General features: G+C 42.5%; 1 protein-coding gene across 5 annotated transcripts in view; it reads right to left on the bottom strand.

Moving 5' to 3' along the window:
- FARP1 (FERM, ARH/RhoGEF and pleckstrin domain protein 1) overlaps nt 1-19,274 on the bottom strand; it is a 205,038-nt gene extending 185,764 nt beyond the window's left edge. For 4 of the 5 annotated variants that reach the window (XM_048295826.1, XM_048295827.1, XM_048295829.1 and 1 more), the window contains exon 1: nt 18,999-19,271. The gene's annotated coding sequence lies outside the window, so the exon portion shown is untranslated. Of the gene's footprint in view, nt 1-18,998 lie in introns of all 5 variants that reach the window. The other variant, XM_048295831.1, reaches the window with a different exon arrangement.
- Between the last annotated feature and the right edge of the window lie 585 nt (nt 19,275-19,859).

Here is a 19,859-nt window from a genome sequence, read left to right as displayed (position 1 = left end):
CTGATAAAAACAGGCTTAAAGTGCCTTAAAAACAAAGTATATAAACTTTGGTTCCCTTACAGAAAGTGATTTTCCAGCGAGAAGTGAATTTGCATTTTTCAGTATCACCACCCATTTTGAGCTCAAGTAACTAGAAAATATTTAGACCGTATGTATGTTATTTCTCTTGGGAGAAACTGATTGAGCTGAAACCCAGAGAAAATCCTTCCCTTGGGAAGGAAGATTCAACCATGCAGAAATTCTCAACTTGAAATCTCTTTTCAGATAGCAGGATAATCAACAAGCTCTCTCTTGCTTTGTGCATTCTTGCTCTGCTTCACACATTGCCTCTTACACTTTCATGTTCTGCATGCAGGCACACAGAACTTTAAAAAAAAAAAAATCAAACCTCAACAAATAAACCAACCTGTTCCAACACTATTGGGTTGCCATTTGAGCTGCCCCATAAGTTCTACAGTACATAGTGGCTTTCCTGTTCTGCACAAACCATTTGAAGCCAGGGGGACGAGAGATCCCCTTCATCCACTGTCCAGAATCTCACCTGTACAGCGCTGATAATGTGAACCACATAAAACCACAGCTGGTTCCTGCTGGCTCCCATGACAGGCTTGCAATGGAACAGCTGCCCACATTTTCCCTCCTGCACCAAAGATAACACTAGCTCAGGCACGGTATGGAATACATCTGAGCTGCATGTTAAACAAAGCTTAGTCACCGATATGCCTTATGCTGCTGTGCAAAGAGGTCAACTTTTCATTGAGATATCAGCACCACTTGTCAGATGACAGTAAATCTGTTACTGCTTATTTTATCATGTTCCTGGGCTTCCTTGTCTCCACTCAGTGATTATCCCAAAAATTTCAATACTGGCACTAAAATGACTGATTTAGTGACTCACCCCTACTTCTCCACTGTGATTTCAAAACAGTGCCACTTACCAAAATGCAGCTCCATCCAGAGCATCAACTTCACACAACTGCCCCCCGCCTCTTCTGATGACAGTGTTCCCACGACACTGCCTTATCTAGAGATTATGCAAAACCATGAAAGTGTTTGGGCTAAAGCTCTAGTCTAGCTCTTTGTACCTCATTTCTCTTTGCATAACTCTGAACTACCACTAATTCTGAGACTATTTCCTAAATAAAAGCAGCACTGCTTTGTTTTCAAATAAGCAAAACCAGGCACGTCTCCATGAATGAATGTTTCACTGGTACTATTCTGTAAGTTACCAGTGCTAGATACAGATCAGAATATATGACTCCAGATCATTTAGTAGCAGGTAAATTTTATTCTGGAACCACTTTTAGGCAACCAGTCAAACCAGACAGGAACAGGCCATTAAAATGTGTGACCTGTACTTTCCTATACACACCCAGAATCATGCTGATTCAGTCATGCACCACCACCTGGGACTTTTATGGCAAGCATAACACCTTCAGGAAAACCACCAGACCTCATTAGTATGGTCAACTGTTTAGTCCAGACAGAAGATATCTGAAAACAAAAGGAAGATACCAGCTTTTCCCTCTCAGGCCACTATTTCCATGTTCCATGTTCTCATGCTTTCAGCATTAACTTTTCTCCTCTTGTAAAAAACATATGGTTAGAAATCAGCCTTAACAACTTCCTCTGTATTACAAATCCTTTGAAGCTATTGTTAAGATATATTCATCCATCTTGGTTTTTTTCACCACCTGAAATTGCTTTCACGTTTCCAATTTCAGCAGCTTATGATCCCTGTATTTTTCAAACAAACCCTACAAAGAAATGGAAACAAGTATCAAGTAATAGCTAAACAAAAACTAGAAAGGTCTCAATAAGGTAAAGATAAGGCCTGGATGTAATCACAAGGGAAGCAACTGGGTGAAGGGAGAAGAGCATGAAGAAACTCGGCAAAGGCCCATCACATCACCAAGAACATTTCTTTACCCTCCAACTTCACTAAGATCTGAAGGCAAAACAGCCTTTGACTACAAACGAAAGTGGCATCTGAGCACTGGACTGAGCTCCCGATGACTCTGAAAAGGAAAGCTCAAGTACAGCCCTTCCTTAAGCATATATGAGAATGTCTGAGGTTTCAGTCTCGCCTTTCTGAAGAAGTATCTCTAATATTACAGGGTATCCTTTGATTAGACTTATAAAAAAATCTTCCTAGTCTCTGCAAAGGAAAAGAGAGCTCAGAATCATGAAGGCATCTACTGTTGCTTATGTAAATGACGTTTTGCTCTAACAGGTTTTTAAATAAACTGTCTGCTCCCTTCCTCAAAAGGCTGAAATTATGACAGCAAGGAAGAAAAGTAGAAAATAAACATGCCCACAACAGCATACAGTTTCCAGGAATTGTGGCTGGGAGGAGAATCTGCTTGTAGTTTATTTCATTTTCCCCCCAACATGTGAAATGGCAGGAAATTTAAGTTCCCATGTGTAGGGGACAAGTCTCTTCTGAATACACAACCAGCCATGCACAAAGCAGCCTGCAGGGGAAAATGAGGTGAAAATCTCTCAGAGACAAGCACACTGAAAGTGTATCATACATCTCATAAGATGTTGAACTTTCCAGACCAGCATTAGTAGCAGTAGCATCATGAGCCTCGCTTGGAAAGAACCGGTTATTTTTCTGCAGCAAAGCACATGTAATAACAAAAGAACCCCAAACCCAAACAAACAAAAACACTCCACCAAAACAAACCAAAAAAATCCCTCAAAAGCCAAACTTTTTATGCATGTGTCCTTCATCATTTAAGAAAGATAGCTTTATGTTGTAGTCTGTGCTTTAGCAGTGCTCCTTTCCACTCCTCCCCATGATTTAATATGTACTCTACTAGCAGGACATGAAACTTGGTCAAGTAAAAAAAAAGTTTGGAAAAAGACAGCACAAGCATATCTTTTAAATTATTTTTAGATAATTTCTTAGTTCAAAAAGAGATAAACAGAGGACTAAAGTCATTACTGAAAACTAAACACATTAGGTAGGAACAAAACCTTACATTAAAACTGCTGTTGCCATTTTCCTGTAGAAGTCCATTTCCATCAGTGGAAATTAGATAAATCGCAAATATTCATTCACAATCAAATAATGTGTTTAAGTTTACTTTGATATCTCTTTTTCCACAACCAGTAGATTAAACAACATTTACACTTTTTTTCAGTGTTATATTGTCTTGTTTACATGTACTGCTCCTAAATCTTTTGTCTTAGAAATTAGCAGAGAACTTGTTTCTTTATACCAAAACGCCAATTTTACCACAGCACTTGGAAGGAACTAAACTTAGATCACTAAGATGCCTTAAAAGTCAACTCTAAAAATGCATCAGGGAAAAAAAAAAAACAAACCACAAAACTTTACCAGAAACTTTACCAGAAAACTGATTATACAACAGAGAGATTAGGTTTCAAGACCATAATTAATTTTTCAATTCACTAATATTCAAGTTTACTGAAATATCAAGAAGTTCCTTAATTATCTAAAAGCCACTAAGCTTGTGAGATGCCTAATTTACGTGATGTCTTCAGTTAGATACCTGAAATTCTTTGTGTGTTTCAAGCTTTAATGCACATAATCCTAATTTTCTGCCAACTCTGCAAAAATAGCCTGTAAGAACGCTGGAACATGGAGATGATTATCCAGGAATAAAGCAGCAGGTGTTGGAAGAGAGCCCATTTACCTAATGAGAGGCATGGACACCCCTCCAAGAAACGCCACCTGGAATATTTCTGCCGGGAAAAAGGGATGTTTCTCGAAAATCAAGGGAAGGCTGTACAGAGGCAACTTATGTCAATTTTTCAAGTACTTATGGAATGGTACCAAAAAGGAAACAATGACTGTGATACCAGCTGCAAGTCTGAACTGACCAGTTCAGGTTGACTCCTCAGGGGAGGCGTGAGAAATCCCTGGAAGGTGTGCAAGCAGCCAAGCTGCACACAGCAGCTCATATGTAGCATAAAAGGTCCACACCAGAAAGGACCTGAAGACCTCACTCTATTAAAATAGACACTTAATACAAACCAGACTGTTCTCTAGCCTTGCAATGATTTTGGTAAGCTCTACTTGGCACTACGAGATTACAGGACTAGAACTCCTTTTGCTCAATAACTGTACAACAGTACTGAAAAACTATCAACACACTTCATCTTTGCAGTAAGGGATGATAGATATAGGCAAGAAATAAAAATGTAAAGAAAAATGCCACATGAACACTATGTGCTGGTGTCTCACAAGCTCTAATTCTCCCCTTCTCACAGAAAGATTTCCCTAGATCACCTCTGGCATGCTTAGGAAAACCACACTACTCTCAGCATATGGAAGGTAGCAAGGTCAGCAGGAGCATCCCATGGATGGCAGATAAACTGCTCCTGCCCTTCAGTTATCAGCTGTGTTCAAGGCCAAACCCTGCAGTTTCATCACCCACATTTTCTCCTGGGCTTGCTCTGATGGATCCTGGGTTTCATCCCCATTTACCAAACTCATACAGTTTTTCCTGTTTCATTGCCTCACAAAGTTCAGCCTTTAAGTGAATTACACTTCTTTGTTCACCAAGTCAATTTTCAAAGAAACTTCGAGAAAAAGCACTAAGGTTGCTACTAAACAAAGCAGGCACACAGTCACAAACTTGACATTTTCGTCCTTCTTACAATGAAGTGTGAGTCTTGCAATTACTAGGACTAGTTAGTAGTCAGTTAGGGAATACTATGTGTATGATTTAGGAGGCTTATGGCTCTGTTCTCATCTCTCTAAAGTGCATAAGATGAGGAAATGGATAACAAACAACTACCTATGAAACTACTAGGTCTTGTAAGTTAAGGAAAAAAAATAGGATTTTTTTTTTTAATGGAAGACAATGTAATGGGGAAAAAAAAGCATGCTTATGAGTATTCAATCCTTTTAAAGTCTTTTCCCCCCAGTTAGTAAGTTCTAAGCAAGAAGAACCAGCAAAGCAGCCAAATGCAATATTGCTTTAAGGGAAATAAATAGTATGTTACCACAGCCCTCAGCTTGCAAAGTGACTCTGACTTTTTGCATGTTCTGCAAAAATACGATACCCTTTAGGCAGCTCTCTTAATGAATTCATTCAGTAAGGAGCCTTCAACATTGCATTCATTTAATAAAAAAAAAAAAAAATCAGTGGCTCTCTCAGTAACACCAGGAAGCAGAGAACCTCTGTTAATGGATATAAGGAACAGTGACACCTTACTGAATTCCTGTAGTAAAGTCAGGCTTGCTTCAAGGGACTTAGAATGATCTGAAGTAATGAACTCCTTATTAAATACAGTTTTTAAAAACAAGGGTGACACTTTAAAGCTTTCATAGCCTAACAGGCCTCTAACAATCTTACAAAACAGAATCCATGCTCAACTAACATTTTTGGTATTTTAATCCTCTGTTTTGTCTCTGGCATACCCAAGAAATTCCAAGATATGCTCCTGCTATCCTCCTGCAGCTCAAAAGCCAGACATACTAACCAAAATAGGTCATCATGCCTTCCTAGCACAGATAAAATGACTAAGCATATGGCAACAAAAGGGAACCTTGAGGTTATTAATCATGAACTGCTTCAGCTCAGCATAAAAATAATGAGTAATTACACTTCAAGAAAACAAGTGAATTTAATAATTCCTGTATGATGGAAGACAGCAGTTAGATAAAAATTATTAAATTTCAGAAGAGAGACTGACAGATCTAATGCCAGTGGTCCAGTAAGTAGGTTACTCATGATCTTTCTGGAAAGCCAGCTGCCAGGAAGACAAACTCCTACACTGTGAGTCCTCCTGAAGTGCTCTGTCCCACAGGTAACTACTCCGTGTTCTAGAAATGGACAACCCAGGGCAGAGAAAAAGCTTCCCAAGGAACAGAGGAGACTGACACAGCTGAGCAGCAAGGGAGCAAACTATCTGCAGATTAATGAAGTGTGGGAGCATGTAAGGGATGTGGTCTGCAAGTCGAATGGGAAGTTTAAAGATTTAGGAAGAACTGGAGCAGTTTTAAACTGTCCAGTTTACCAGCAGGAAAGATCCTCAACAGTAAGATCATAACTATGAAGTAGATTCTTCTTTTCCTTTTAATGGAAGTAGTGGTATTTCAGACATTTGAAAGATGCCTGAACAAAAATTTGAGTCCTTATAGGGAGCACCCTTGAACTAGATTATGGATACAGAAAATCCCATTGCCGAGATCCTTGCTAACACTGGCTCAAGCCTGTTTTAGTTACCTAAAACTTGTCCTGTAGTCAGTCACTGAAAGTACATCTCTGCAGGCAATGGAAACAACAGGAAGCTCATCCTACAAATCACTGAAAAAAATTAAGCAGGTAATATCAAGGGTAATTACCATTCAGAATGTAAGGGACTGTCCATTATAGAGCAAAAGGTAAGTGTTTACTGATCAAAGTGTCTCATATGTTACATGACAGAAAAAGATACTGAATTGTAAATCCATGGGGAAAAAAAAAAGAGACTATTTCTCTCTATGGAAAAAACTACTGAACAATATATATATATCTAAATAAATCAGATCATTAACAGTCATATACTTTTAATAGTTGATAACTGTTTCAAAATCACTGCATTTTTTTATCGTACGTACAGAACAAAGTGTATGTAGAACTTACATAACAAAGAACACAATTTTTTTAAATAATTAAACTGGAATCTTGTGATGATCACAAAGAACATTTTTAACTGACTGTATTCAGCCACAGGGGAGAAAAAAAAGCCTTTAAAACATCCATTAAGATAACTGTCCAAATCTGGGCTTGCCATTTGCAGTCTAAATCATACCAATCATATACAAGATCTGTTACATTTAAAGGCTTCATGCCAAAAAACCTGAAGTTTTATTGGGCTATCAAAATGCCAGATGAGCCTCCAAGGATGTGCATTCCTTCCTTACTGTTAAGAAAGCTGTAGGACTAATGGAAAAAGATTATTATCAAAACTTACATACTTACACTTTTGTTGAAGATACAAACAGCTAACAAGTTCCAGGACTCTATCCCAGAAGTAGTTTTGGCTATAAACTAAATGGAACTTAAAAAACATACATGGTGTGTCCTTCTATTACATTTACCTTATCAATGGAAAAGATGAATACTATGGATATTTGTTGGAACCCTGGGTTCTGAGAATTTCAGCCTGTCAGTGCTGAGAGGCAGTGATCCTCAGAAACACACTGTAATCGATCCAAAACCCTGGGAAAAGCTTCCTAAATTGTGTGGTAACACTGAGGTTGTTGCTGTGTAATTAAAACTTCTATCACTGGGTGGAATATGTAGAGATGTAGAAAATTAGGTTTAGGGGATAGAGGTAATAATAGGTTACAATATGGAGGATTTGGGGTGTGGATATTCTTCTTTGTCCTTTCTCCTTCTTCTTCACAAATCTAGGATTTCTGCCATTGGGTCAAAAGTCCCACATTGCAGGACATGAAAAGTTAGTAACTGGGCTGTAAGTAAAACCAAGTTACTCGGTGTTTCATAATTGGTTAATTTAGACTTTAACAAGCCTTGGAAGTCAGAACTCACAGCCATTTTCCACCCTGTTACCTTGGAGGCACATCCCGTGCAGCTGTATTGTAGATGAGATATAATAAACAACTACGTCCGAACAAGAATTCTCGGTCTCCTGCATTTTAATTCAAACTCTGAGTAAAAGAACTCACAGAACAGCAAAAAGAGAAAAACAAAAAAACGGGAAAATTAATAGATATTATGGATAAATATGATGGAATGCCATCACAGATAGTAACTGCATTTAAAAAACGGAGAAATAAAAAACATGGATAGAATTTAAGAAGGAAAACAAGTAAATGCTGAATAAATAATCAATATAGCCAGGTTTGGAGAATACCAAATAATCCTTACTACCTGAAAACCTGAAAAAAGTAGCATCAGTAACATCCCACCTTCACTAAAGGAATTATTCAGATGGCAGACTCTTCTCCCTCTATTTATAGTAGAAAAGCCATAGATTCATTCATTTCTAGTGATGAAATACATTTCCCTAATCAGCCTTGCAAAGGCAACAGTATGGTTGGTTTTGGCTGGGTTTTTTTTAATAAACTGCTGTTAAAACTAAGACAAGAGGAATTGTTCTTCCCAGGCATGCCAACAGCAGCACACACGAGAAACAGAAACCGAATCACAGAACCTCAGTTTACATCATGCTTTTCTTTTACCCTGAAATTCAGCCTTATTAATCAATCAGAAAAAAAATCCCATAAATACTGCTAAAACACTAAGAGTCTATGCATATGGGAATTTCATGAAGGGGGAAGAAGGGGAAATAAAGGGTGGCCGAAAGGAACTGGCACAAAGAAATGGGTTACTGTTTTTCCCTCTAACATGAACTAATTGCATACTGGGTAAGGATAATCCCCCATGACATTCCATGGGTTCAAAGGTCAAGACTTTTGCTTTTCAATTGTCCCCATCACACGTCATTCTCTGAAGAAAACAGTCTGAAGCTGTCCCATAGCACAGATGCTCTCTAATGCGAGGCTTACTGATTCTAGCCCTGCACACTGAAATATTGCACCAGGCACACCACAGCCCTCAAGGTGGGCAGATGAGCACACAGCACAATTAAACAAGAAATACAAACAATAAACACAGAGCCAAGAGCTCCTAAAAGCTCTTCCAAAGTCTATTCCAAAATAGCAGAGACATGCTAGTAACACAATCTCATTCACTGTATTTAAAGTACTCTTTTCACCTACATTGTTGTGTGACTTTAATTTAAAACCAGAGCTCCTCTCTCTTGGTGTTTTAAGAGCATCTACAGAAAACAAGACTGGCACCACTGGGAAAGCACACAGCCAAGTGGGACCCCTGTATCCACATGCTCAGCTACAGAGGAACCACTCCAGCCACTGCACCAGATATTAAAAATCTTTGTTTCTCAAACACAAATACACATATGTGTGTGTATACATATATAGATATAGATATATATGATAGAGCCATCAAAACAAGGACCTGGGCCGTTGCTATTGCTCCCTGGAGTCCTCTAGAGCACAAGCAATTTGATTAAACTTCCTCAACAGGAGAACACTAAATAAACACTGTAAATTAAAACTATGCTGATGATCTAGTCGCAATTACTTCCAATTGATTTGAGTCTTTATTGTTCCCTCAAGCTTTAAATTTTGTAGATAAAAAAAGGATCAGGCCTTACTGGAGGAATACCAAAGAAGGAGTTATGAAACTTTCTTTAAGCACATTCAAAAGCAACCAGACTAGCTTGTCCTCCTGACAAAATTCCAATTAAATTTAACCTGGAAGTTTAGTGAAAAGAAGAGGCTATTCCAGGGTTTGCCATAAACAAGCAAGATAATGCTTAGAATAAAGTCACTCACTGGTTAACATACATACATACATACAAACCAGAAATTGCTGTGGCATATTTTATTTCACAGAAGTCAGACACTGTCAAAAGACTCTAGGAAACTTTTACCCAGCTAATTCAGTATAATCCAGCTCTCAGGCATTTCAGCCTTTTCTGAGTTGAGCCAAACTGTCACTTGATTGCAGCAGGAAACATATGCACACAAGTGAAGTGGGTTTGTTTACTGTGATACAAATATTCCATGAGAAAACAAAAGCAGATATTCTTATTCCACTCCTGGAAACTCCTCTGGAAAAAAATCCTGGAGTTACCTGCAGATTTTAAAACATCTTCTTAGGTCCTGAGATAGATACAGATATATAGAAATACAGATATACAGATATATAGATCTATAGATATCTTACTAGGTTGGTTTTATAATTAATTTTCAGATATTAATTTCATGAATAGACTCAGTCTCCTTATAAGAGCTAGAGCTATTACTCTGATTAGTTTTCTCTTCCATGTCTCCAAATCACATTTTCCTTAAGCTGGAACCATTCTCAGATCACCTTTTTTCTGAAATTCTTTCTCCCCTGAGGTTAGCCCAAAACTGCCACAGATACAAGGCTTTAAAACCTCTAGACACATTTTACATTTTTCTGTAGACATTTTTTAGATGTATAGCTACCATTTTCCCTTCATGGCATACATCCAAGCCTCAGTTCCAATCCTGGGGCGCTTTTAAGAGATAACTTTGTTCAGGTTAGAGGAGATATTTTGTTTTGACAAAAGCAGGCAGAAAAGTACAATACAGACCCTTCCTCAGGACTTTTTCTATTGAATTATGTTTACAACAGAATTAAAATTTTTTGAGCTTTGTTGAAGGACAGGCATTATTTCAACCTGCAGCTATAAATATCCTCATATCACACTGATCTTGCACAGAATTCAAATACAAGGATGAAGAAGCATACCTAGCTCTCGCAGTTTTTTTCTTTACATGACACAGGAAGGGAAAAATGTAGTTCTGTTACTTATAGGGTTTTTTTAAAGCAGAGAAAATGAAAAGTCTACATATCCTGGTTCCAGAAAAATAAATTCTTCTGAGCTCCCTCTTCTCGTCAGATGTAGAAAAACATACACACACTCTACTCCATCACAATGATAATCGAATTTTTCAGTCATACACTTGCAGCATGCTGCTATTAGTCCCTAGCTCACCTCCATCACGTACTTTCTCTTCATTCAAGAAGACAGGAATGGCTTCCCTGTGTTGGGTTTTCTGAAGCAGAGAGCTACCATCAAGTGTTATTTGCTTGTCCATTGCTTCAAATGATCCTTGAAGCGTTATTACAACTAGAAACTGCTCCAGTGATTCCTCTGGTGCCTCAGTGTGCAGACACTGCACACAAAATTAAGGGAGAAATGTTTGAGTCCAGGGCATTGCCCAATGGATAATTTCTTGGTTCAGAATCTGAAACAGTTCTTGATTTGCACTTAAAAAGCTGGACAGCTGGAGTCAAAAATCATGCAGACATCCTGGCTCTTGCATCATCACTTCGGTACCTCATTAGATAAAGACACACTATTTCACGGCTCCAGGAGGCATTCCCAGATAACTGTGGGAAATTGCACTTGCTGTCAATATGGGCAATGTTTCTGATATAAATTTCACTTTCTGAACAGTCTTCATTACTGCCACATTTATTTCCTTCCCCCCAGAGAGCCACCATGTAGAACTGCTCACTTGTGGTGACCAATCAAAAATTGGTTTCTACCCAAGCAACACTCTTCCCTCAGCGGCTGCACGGCTGGCTCCACCACATACCCTCCGTGGGTACGTGTGGGTACCTGCCGGACTGCCCGACCCCCCTCCTGACACTGTCCTGTTTGCTCCCTGCTAATTAGATGGCAGGAGGCTGCATTTGCTCCGAGCAGTACCTGTGTGACCACCCAGCCACACTCATGCCGCAGAACAGCTGAGGGCAACGCAGATGACCTCCAGCAACAGCTGCAGTGATTTGAGTCTCTCCTCTATCCACCACTTAGTTTTTAATTAAGCTTCATTGTTTGCCTAGCATGGCTGAAGTTGCCTACCAGTTTATTGAGGTGCAGACAGAGAACACTCAGAAAAAACGGTGCAGCACTACCGTTCAAGCCTTAATTGTAAACAACATGAAAAAAAATATTGAGATGGAAAAGCCTGCCCCATAAAGTTACCACCAACAGCTTTACCTCTCCCACAGATCTGTCTAGAAATTCTTCTCTTAGAGGTTCACTTCCGACTCACATGTTTTAATCAAATGGATCCTACACCGTTGGAATTGTGCCATTTGTGACTTATCCCAATATTCAAATATTACTATTAAAAGCAGAGCTGTGAGCAGCACTTAATTAGAATGCCTTCTAAAACCATTTTTACATTCAAATGGTAGAGTCAACTTGCCCTTCTCTCCACTGCAATACTATCACACCATCTGCTTTGTCCTTCTTTTATTTATTTATTATATTGAGGCATTTTGAGGGTATTTCCTGCTAGCTTCAAGTTCAGTATTTATTGACCACACATTGTAGGTATACCTTCCTTTTTGCTCACTTTATGGTTCTTTTAATGGTTTCTAGAATTTTCTCTTTCATAGTACTGAAAATTATGCTCAATATTTTGAAGGACACAGGAGGGAAAAATGGCACTCTGCACCAAAACAGTAAACAACGTTATTTTCCACATTACAACAATCAATTCAGCCAAAATGGCTAATGAACAACACAGGTTACAATGGCATAACCATACAGCTCATCTTCCCACATGTACAAACTAACGCCCCTGTTTAAAAAGCACTACTGAATGTTTAGTGTGTTAAAGGCAAACACAATGGCTTTAGGTCTTACAAACACAACGTAAAACAGAGATTTTCAGGAGGAATTCGCACCACGATAAGATAGGAGCTGAGGTCCTTAAATTGAAGAAGACTGAAAATTAGCCAAGGAGGCTAATTTAACAGATTCACACAAAAGTTTAACTTCTGAAATGCACTGAGACTATTTGGTTGATAAAATTATATACACTCTTCGTTCTCTAAAAGGTACAGCAACTGAATACCCCCTTCCCATTTCTCCCTTTAGTATTTTCTGTATTTTTAAGAGCCTGAATACTAACAATTTCCTGGAAAATAGGAAACTCTTGAGAAAAAATAAATAAAAAAACAACACCATTTCTGCAGATTCTTACTTTTACAAGAGCTTTACCTTCCTTTTTAGCCTAGATGTTTGAGAAAATAACCTCAGGCGGGACAAACTAAGCAAATCCTACTTTTTCTTAATCTGAAAAAGACACTGCTATTATACACCACAGCAATAGCTGGCCAGAGACTTCTCAGTTGTAATCACTGTTATTGCAATCATAAGACTGAAGAGAATTAACAAAATAAAACCAAATCAAATTAAGTTCACTTTGATGGTAAGCCACAAGCAGCAGCAAACTCCAGAATAACTGGAAATACGAGAGAGATGGACAGAAAAAAAAATACTTAATCTCCAAACAACATCCCATCCTCCCTTGCCATAATCGTAGGAAGACAAGGGTGGCCAGGGAAATGCTCTAAGTCTGTCTGATACCTGCTGTGATCCCAGAGTCTCTGAATTATGTGAAGCCCTCTTCCAATTGAACAGTGATACCATCACATCCTCTTTTCCTCTTAGAAATTTAAGATTTATGTTCACTTATTTATTAATGCAAGGGAGAACACCTCCTTTTTAAGTAGCATTAAAGTCTGCTTGGGATTTCTGCCTCTTTTTGTGCAAGAGTATGTTTTAAACCCAACTCACAATGGAAAAAGGCAACTACGGAAGACATACTTGCCATTTCATACAATTTGATGGTATCCTTCCCCTCCCCTAAACTTTCAGGCCAAAATCAATGCCACATAAACCTGCTGAACAGGAAGCCTAATTATTCTAACATGTGCAACCAAAGCGATAGGGAGTTTCTCAGTAAAACTGATAAGGAGAGACATAAAAGACTAATGAGCAGCCTGCCAGTGCTCCATTGCTGGGCTAGCAAAGGTCCCCGTGGAACACCTTTGGTATTGTTCAGTGGAGAGACAGAGGCTGGGACTCGTCCAAAAATAACACTCAGAGATTGAAGGAGTGAATGCATAACATCTGCAGGTCAAGTTCTTAATCCAGGCACAGAAATAAATTACTTGAAAGAGCGTAACCAACAGAAAAATGCCTGATGTGGCGCAGAAAGAGCCAATTAAACGCACTCGGGTTACTGAGCAGATAGACCCTTTGTGCTATTGCAATACACTGACAAGTGTCTTCTTGACCCATGCCTGTGGTGCAGGTGACAGAAAATAAGGGCCCTTGGTTAAGGAGACACAGTCGTCAGTATTATTAGTGACCAGCGATCAAACTACTGGGACTGCAATAATCAGGCGTGAAAGACACAGAAAGGCAGGCCAGTGGTGGCCAGCAGAAACAGCAGCCCCAGCTCAGAAAAGGAAGCGTCCAACAATACCAACTCCCTCCTGTTACTGCTAGGGTTTCCAGTTTACCAGTAAGTCATCTTCTGACCTACAAAAATGTGTGCTCTTCCCTATCAGTGTTTTGTGTGAGACAACCCAGATGCCCAAGTAGCTTGTCCCTGAGGCAGCGATCCCATATTCCCTCTGTATACAGAGCACAGTGCCTGCACTCAGACACAGTTGTTTCAAACAAGGATGGCTTGATCTGGTATCTCTGTTCAGAAAGTCACAGCTTTTCCTCAGATAAAACTGTCCGTGTGACACATCATCTGTTGCTGAATTTCTGTAATACTTTGTGTATTATACACCTAAATGCCTTGTGTTATAGAAATAGATGCTCTGAAGAAAGCTCCTATGCCGAGGGGAGATGGGGAAGGTCCCCTTTGGTCGCACAACTTGGCCTTTTCACTTCTGTGTTACCCCTAATGAGGGTGAGAATTTGAAACAGCAATTTAGAGAGCCTTACAAGACAGCAGGATCACATGTCAAATGGGAGCATAATAGTTTCTTAACATACTTCCATTATGGCAAATTCAGTCACCCTGCAAGGTCCAAACCATTACTTTTCCCCCACCCCAAGACAGCATATTTGGAAGGAAATGGGGATTGAAGTAATTGTTAACATTGCTACTCATTTGATAAATCTTGTGCCATGGGTCAGCAGCCTCCAGCACTGATGCAAAGGTAGCCAAAAACCTGATTTTAATGGTACACACCAGAGCAGAGCGTAGGCATCACCTGTAAGGGAAGCAGTGTCTCAGCGACACAGCCTCCCACCTCCTTCCAGTGGACTTTTACCACTACACCTGATTTATAACCTGGGAAAGAAAACATTGTCTGCAAACACCATCCCTGCCTTACACCAAAATATCACCCAACCCCCCAGTTTTCCTCATGCCTAGTAACAAATGTGTATTGTACAAAAAAATCTTCTCCTGTAAGCCTCAGCATCCAGATTTCATGGCTTGAGAAAGTTCTTTTCTCCGTATTACACAGTAACACAAAACCAGCTTTTGCTGTACAGACTTTACTGCGTAACACTGAAGGGCACACTACAAAAATCAGTTCCCACACGAGGTCAACAGAAAACAGAACTTTAGCACCTTCTTGAACTTCACCAACAAAGCTTCATTTTATGTGAGTACCAGCTAACAGAGACACCATTCTTTTTTTTTCTTTAAGTCCTTTTTGACAGCCAAACATTAGGAACAATTTCCTCCATTTATATTTCCAGAATAAAGAAAAAAGAAATGTAGTTGCAAAGGATCATCCCTGCTTCTCAAATCCCCCAAAAGGCATATCATATTTTCCTTTCTCATAATATTTAATCAAGTCTACTTCATTACAGACAAGGTCAGAAAGCTCATCATGCTGCAACTGATGACAAACAAGATAGTGCCCACAACCCACAAAGACTGACCTAATTGTCTGATTTGACTACATTTCTGCAGGCCAAATGTACTGACATTTCGCACAAATTCAGAGCTGACTTGAGCCTGATGACCTTTTATACCTCTGTAATTAGTCTTCTGTGCCTTTACAAACAGAAAAACAAGCTGTTCCTTTAACTCTCCTGAGTTCAGCAGTCCATCTGTAAACTAGAAACTTCACCATCCACTCAGCCAGTCAGAAAAATACACCAAAAAAAAAAGGAAAAAAATAAAGAAAGAAAATACACAAACTGCAACCTTTCAAAGTCATGAAATTGAGCCTTGTAAGGGCCTTTTAAGATAAACACGCCAATTTCTAAAAGAAGAAACAGAAAAAGCAGAACAAGTTGGTGGACCCAAATTCAATAAACAGCATTTTTATAATGCTTTTCTAAAAAAGACAATATAAAATAAGGGCACTGGCACAGACAAGAACCATGAAAAAACAGTTGGGGGAATAAAATCAAACCAGAAACCAAACCCAGTAAGTTTAATCCCTAACACTAACAGCACAGCACGGAAAGTACAATGCTAATATATTGATTCAGCACTAGAATTCAACCAAGATTAATAACACAGAGGTTTAACTGCTGAAAACATCCACTAAGAGCTTCATTTAGGGATATAATCCTACAGTTACAAAAAATACTTCCTAAATATGAATGTAAGCTTAAAAGGTGAATTGAGTCAATCCTCTGGAAGTTCTGGATCCAGATCCCCACTGCAGTCAGCAAGATGCAGATCTGAGTTTCCCCAAATGGAGCAGAGGGGAGGACAAGGTCAGAGCACTGACCTGCACTTCAAATTCCAGTCTCAGGAAAGAGGGACGACAACCACTGACAAGCAGGGAACAGCCAACACACAGTTTTCCACCTGTAAAACCTGAGGGGACGCACCCAGCTGGCGATGAGCGCTTGAATCTTTAGCCCACTGTCAGCCCTGGGATTTCTCTGCCCAACAACCAACTTGTCCCTGCAAACACTATGAAAACAGCAGAGTCCTGTGGACCACCTTCTCCAGGTTCATGCCCTAACACATCCCAGTTTGGGCGCCTCCACAGCAGTCAATCCCTTTAAGAAAAGCATGCCCAAGAGCAAGTAAAGACTTAATGTAAGGGTATTTCAAACCAGAGAAGCATTTTTTTGCATAGCTCCATCAAGAAGCATACATAATCTAAAAATCTGTCAGAACAGGCAGCCTTGAATTCATCAATGTCAAATTTTTTAATATATATTTTTTTAGAAGAGCTGCTAATTATCATCATATATGAATTTTTTAAGTGGAAGTTTAGATTTTTCACTAAGTTAAATTAATCTAAACATCAGCTGGGAAAATTTACAGAGTAACTCTATAAATTCAGAATTCTCTGTCTGAATTTTAATTCAGAAATACATCTCATGGGGCAAGTCTTTCCTTTTTCTAACCATCACCTTTAAGTGGCATTTCCCCTTAGGTCATTTACCTTCCACAGTTTTATTTCGAAAAGTTTGGTTACAAGTAGCATGTTTAAAGATATTGATTACAAAATGATTAATGAACTGTGTCAACCTTGGGAAAAGAAAAAGGAAAAAATCCAATTTCAAGTCCAGCCATTAAATAAAAGTCAAGCTTGGCTATTACACATTCAATCTCATATCAACTTTTGACATTCTGAAGTTCCACGTTACCCTTTGCCAAATATTCTGCCCACTTTCCTAGTGTGTTTGGTTAGTTCAAAAAATAGACAGCAGAAAAAAAAACCAATTTAACTGACTGTACGAGACAGTGCAAAAAACAAGCTGAGAAATACAGCTTTCTATCCCCTTCCCATGACGACAAGTTGGCCCTATTGCCAACTATCCCTTCCACAGGGATCCACAGTTCTACATTTGAGCTTAATTCCGTGGGGATAAAAGAATTTGCACCGTGTTTGGCCTGATACAGCCACGTCTAAGCTTTCAAAAATAGCCATCGTAATTCAATGTATTACATATAACCCCTCATCTTTGTTACTTGCAAAGGAAAGGAAAGAGAGTCTGCCAAATCCTGGAGCAAAACCATATCTAAGAGAATGAAGTTCTGAACTGGAAGGCACAAACGCTTGGCGGAATTCCTGAGCCACAGAGTTGTTACCCTTTGCTGAGCAGACTTTGCTGAGTTTTTACCCTTTGAAGAGTCAGGACACTTCTGACACTGGAGAAGGCCAGAGCAAAGGGGGAAGACCAGCTCTTGCCCAGCCTCACCAAGAACCCGGTGCGCACATCATGTGCCCGGCAGGGTAAGTACGAGCCCCAGGGAGCAGCGCAGCGGGCACAGCACACACAGCTCCCGTCCTGTCCTGTCCTGCCTGTCAGCCAGACCCGAGTTTCGAGACCCCCGCAGGTCGGACACGTGAGGCACAAGCTAAGAGGATTTCATACTTTCTTGGCAAGCAGCATCATTTCTAAAATGCTCAGATCCACCAATTAGCTAGGTATCACAATACCCGCATAAACATCCAGAAGGAGAGGAAAGAAAGGTCTTAATTCCAAGAAAACTTCTGGGGCTTTTCTTAACTGACCTCCTTCAGAATTTTATTTTTGTTGGCTTGATTCCAACATCAGCTGCCCGCTGTGAATTGGAAGCAATGCATGGAGCAGGAGTCAAAAGTATCTGGGAGATATGAAAAACACAACAGCTGATCGATGCTGTTCCTTTAGAGCAATCACCTTTCCACTCTCGAGGGACAAATCTCTTTGAAGGTAACCCAAGTAAGAAGGCTGCGACCGAAAAAGATATGCTACGCAGTAATTTCATGCCGGCAGTCAAGCAAATCCAGCAATTTTAAATCAACTCCACGGAGTTTACGCCTGCTTTAAAAAGAGAGAAAGCAGCCGTATCACAAAAGCTAAGGCCTACTGCACATGAGCTGCCGCTCTGGAAATAAACTGCAGTTTACTCTAAACTTTCCCCAGCGGTTCCCGGCTGTCTGAGGCTGATCATAACGAAGAGAAGGCAACATTCGGTTTTAAACTGGCGAACTCTCCAGCTCGAACACGAGCAAGGTGATGGCAGAGGTGTCGAGTACACCAGGCTGGAGCCACTTCTGCCTTCCCCTGGGTGTGAGGGAGGAGGGAGGGAGGGAGGACCGGGCGGCTGCAGTCGCTACAGCCACTCAGGAAACCCGGGGTGGTGGCCCTAGGCGGGGACGAGCGGGAGCCCGTCCCGTCCCGGACCGAGGCAGGAGGGAGGCGCTGCCCTCGCACGCCCCCCGGAGCGGCACCTCCCCACCGGCTGCCGGCCGGGGCTAAACCTTTCCTCGGGCCGCCCCTACAACTCCGCCCGACACCGCACGTCCCTCCAGGGCTCCCGCCCCGCCGCCGGGACCCGGGGCCGGGTCCCGGCCCGGGGCGAAACAAAAGGCACGGAGCTGCGCTGCCACCCGGACTGCGCCCGGCTGCGGTAGCCTAGGGACGCGGAGGGCGGGCGGTCCGGGCGCCGCTCTGCGCGGAGCCTGCCCGCGGATTACCCGCGGTAATGGGATTACGCGGGGCCGAGCGGGGTGTCCGCCGGGCTGTCACCGCCCGGGGAGGGGGCGGCGGTGCCGGGGGCGGCGCTCCGGGCCGCCGGCTGCCTCCCGCCCCGGCCGCCCCACGGGCGGGTCCCGCCGCCCGCCCCGCAGCCCCGGCCGCGGTGCCCGGCGGGGCGGGCGCCACCCGCCGCCGCTCCCGCCCGGCCCCATTGTTCGCCGTGCCGCCCTTACCGTGCGCGGGGCTGGGGCGGCGCGGGCTCCCGCCGGCTCTCCTCGCTGCGGCTGGTGCAGGGGCAGTCGCGCTTGGCCGCCGGAGGTCCGAGCCATTAAAAGCTCCGCGAGGAGGAGGAGGAGAAGGCGGCGGCAGGAGCGGCGACGGCGGGGAGAGGAGGACAGCGAGGGGCTCGTAGGAGCAGGGTCGCCATGTCCAGCTTGGCAGCGGGGGGAGCCCACCGGGCCGGCGCCGAGGAGAAGGGAGGCAGGCGGCGGAGGGGCCGGTCCTGCTGCCGCCCGCGGACCGGGGGAGCGGGAACTGGACGCCGCTCGCCGCCGCTCTGCCGCGGCTGCACCTCCCTCCCCTAACCCTGCCCCCTCCCGGAGGGGGAGCCGCCGGCGGGAGGAGGCGGCCGAGAGCCCCCTCCAGCGTTCACGGGCGGCGGCGGCCGCTCGGATCAGCGCTGCCGGCGGCGCAGCGAGCGCGGTGTCCGCCCCGGCCGTGGTACCCGGGCAGCCCGAGGCGGAGAGGGGCGGAGGCGCAGCGACCACCGCCCTGCGGTGCCGCGGGGGCTCCAGATATCCCCATTCTCCTCTACCACCTCCTCCCCCTCCCGGGCACCAGAAGGGACGAACAGCGCCCAGGTGGTCGCAGTGTAAGGGAAGGGTTAAACCCGGCTGCAGCCCTGGAGCGAGGGGAGCGGGAGGCCCCGCAGGGTCCCTGCCCTTTCCTGTAGATTTTGGGGACCATCGGGCGTAGGCGGCCAGCGGGGCACCCCGCAGCAGGGCTGCGCCCTGCCGCCCCTCCTTGGAGACGGAATTGCTCGCCGGCAGTTGTGAGGCTGCGAAAGTAGGCGGGCCCCTTCAGGAGGAACCAGG

Source organism: Corvus hawaiiensis, chromosome 2 (genome assembly GCF_020740725.1).
Source record: "Corvus hawaiiensis isolate bCorHaw1 chromosome 2, bCorHaw1.pri.cur, whole genome shotgun sequence".
Taxonomy (NCBI): Eukaryota; Metazoa; Chordata; class Aves; order Passeriformes; family Corvidae; genus Corvus; species Corvus hawaiiensis.
This window is presented reverse-complemented; position numbering and strand designations above follow the sequence as displayed.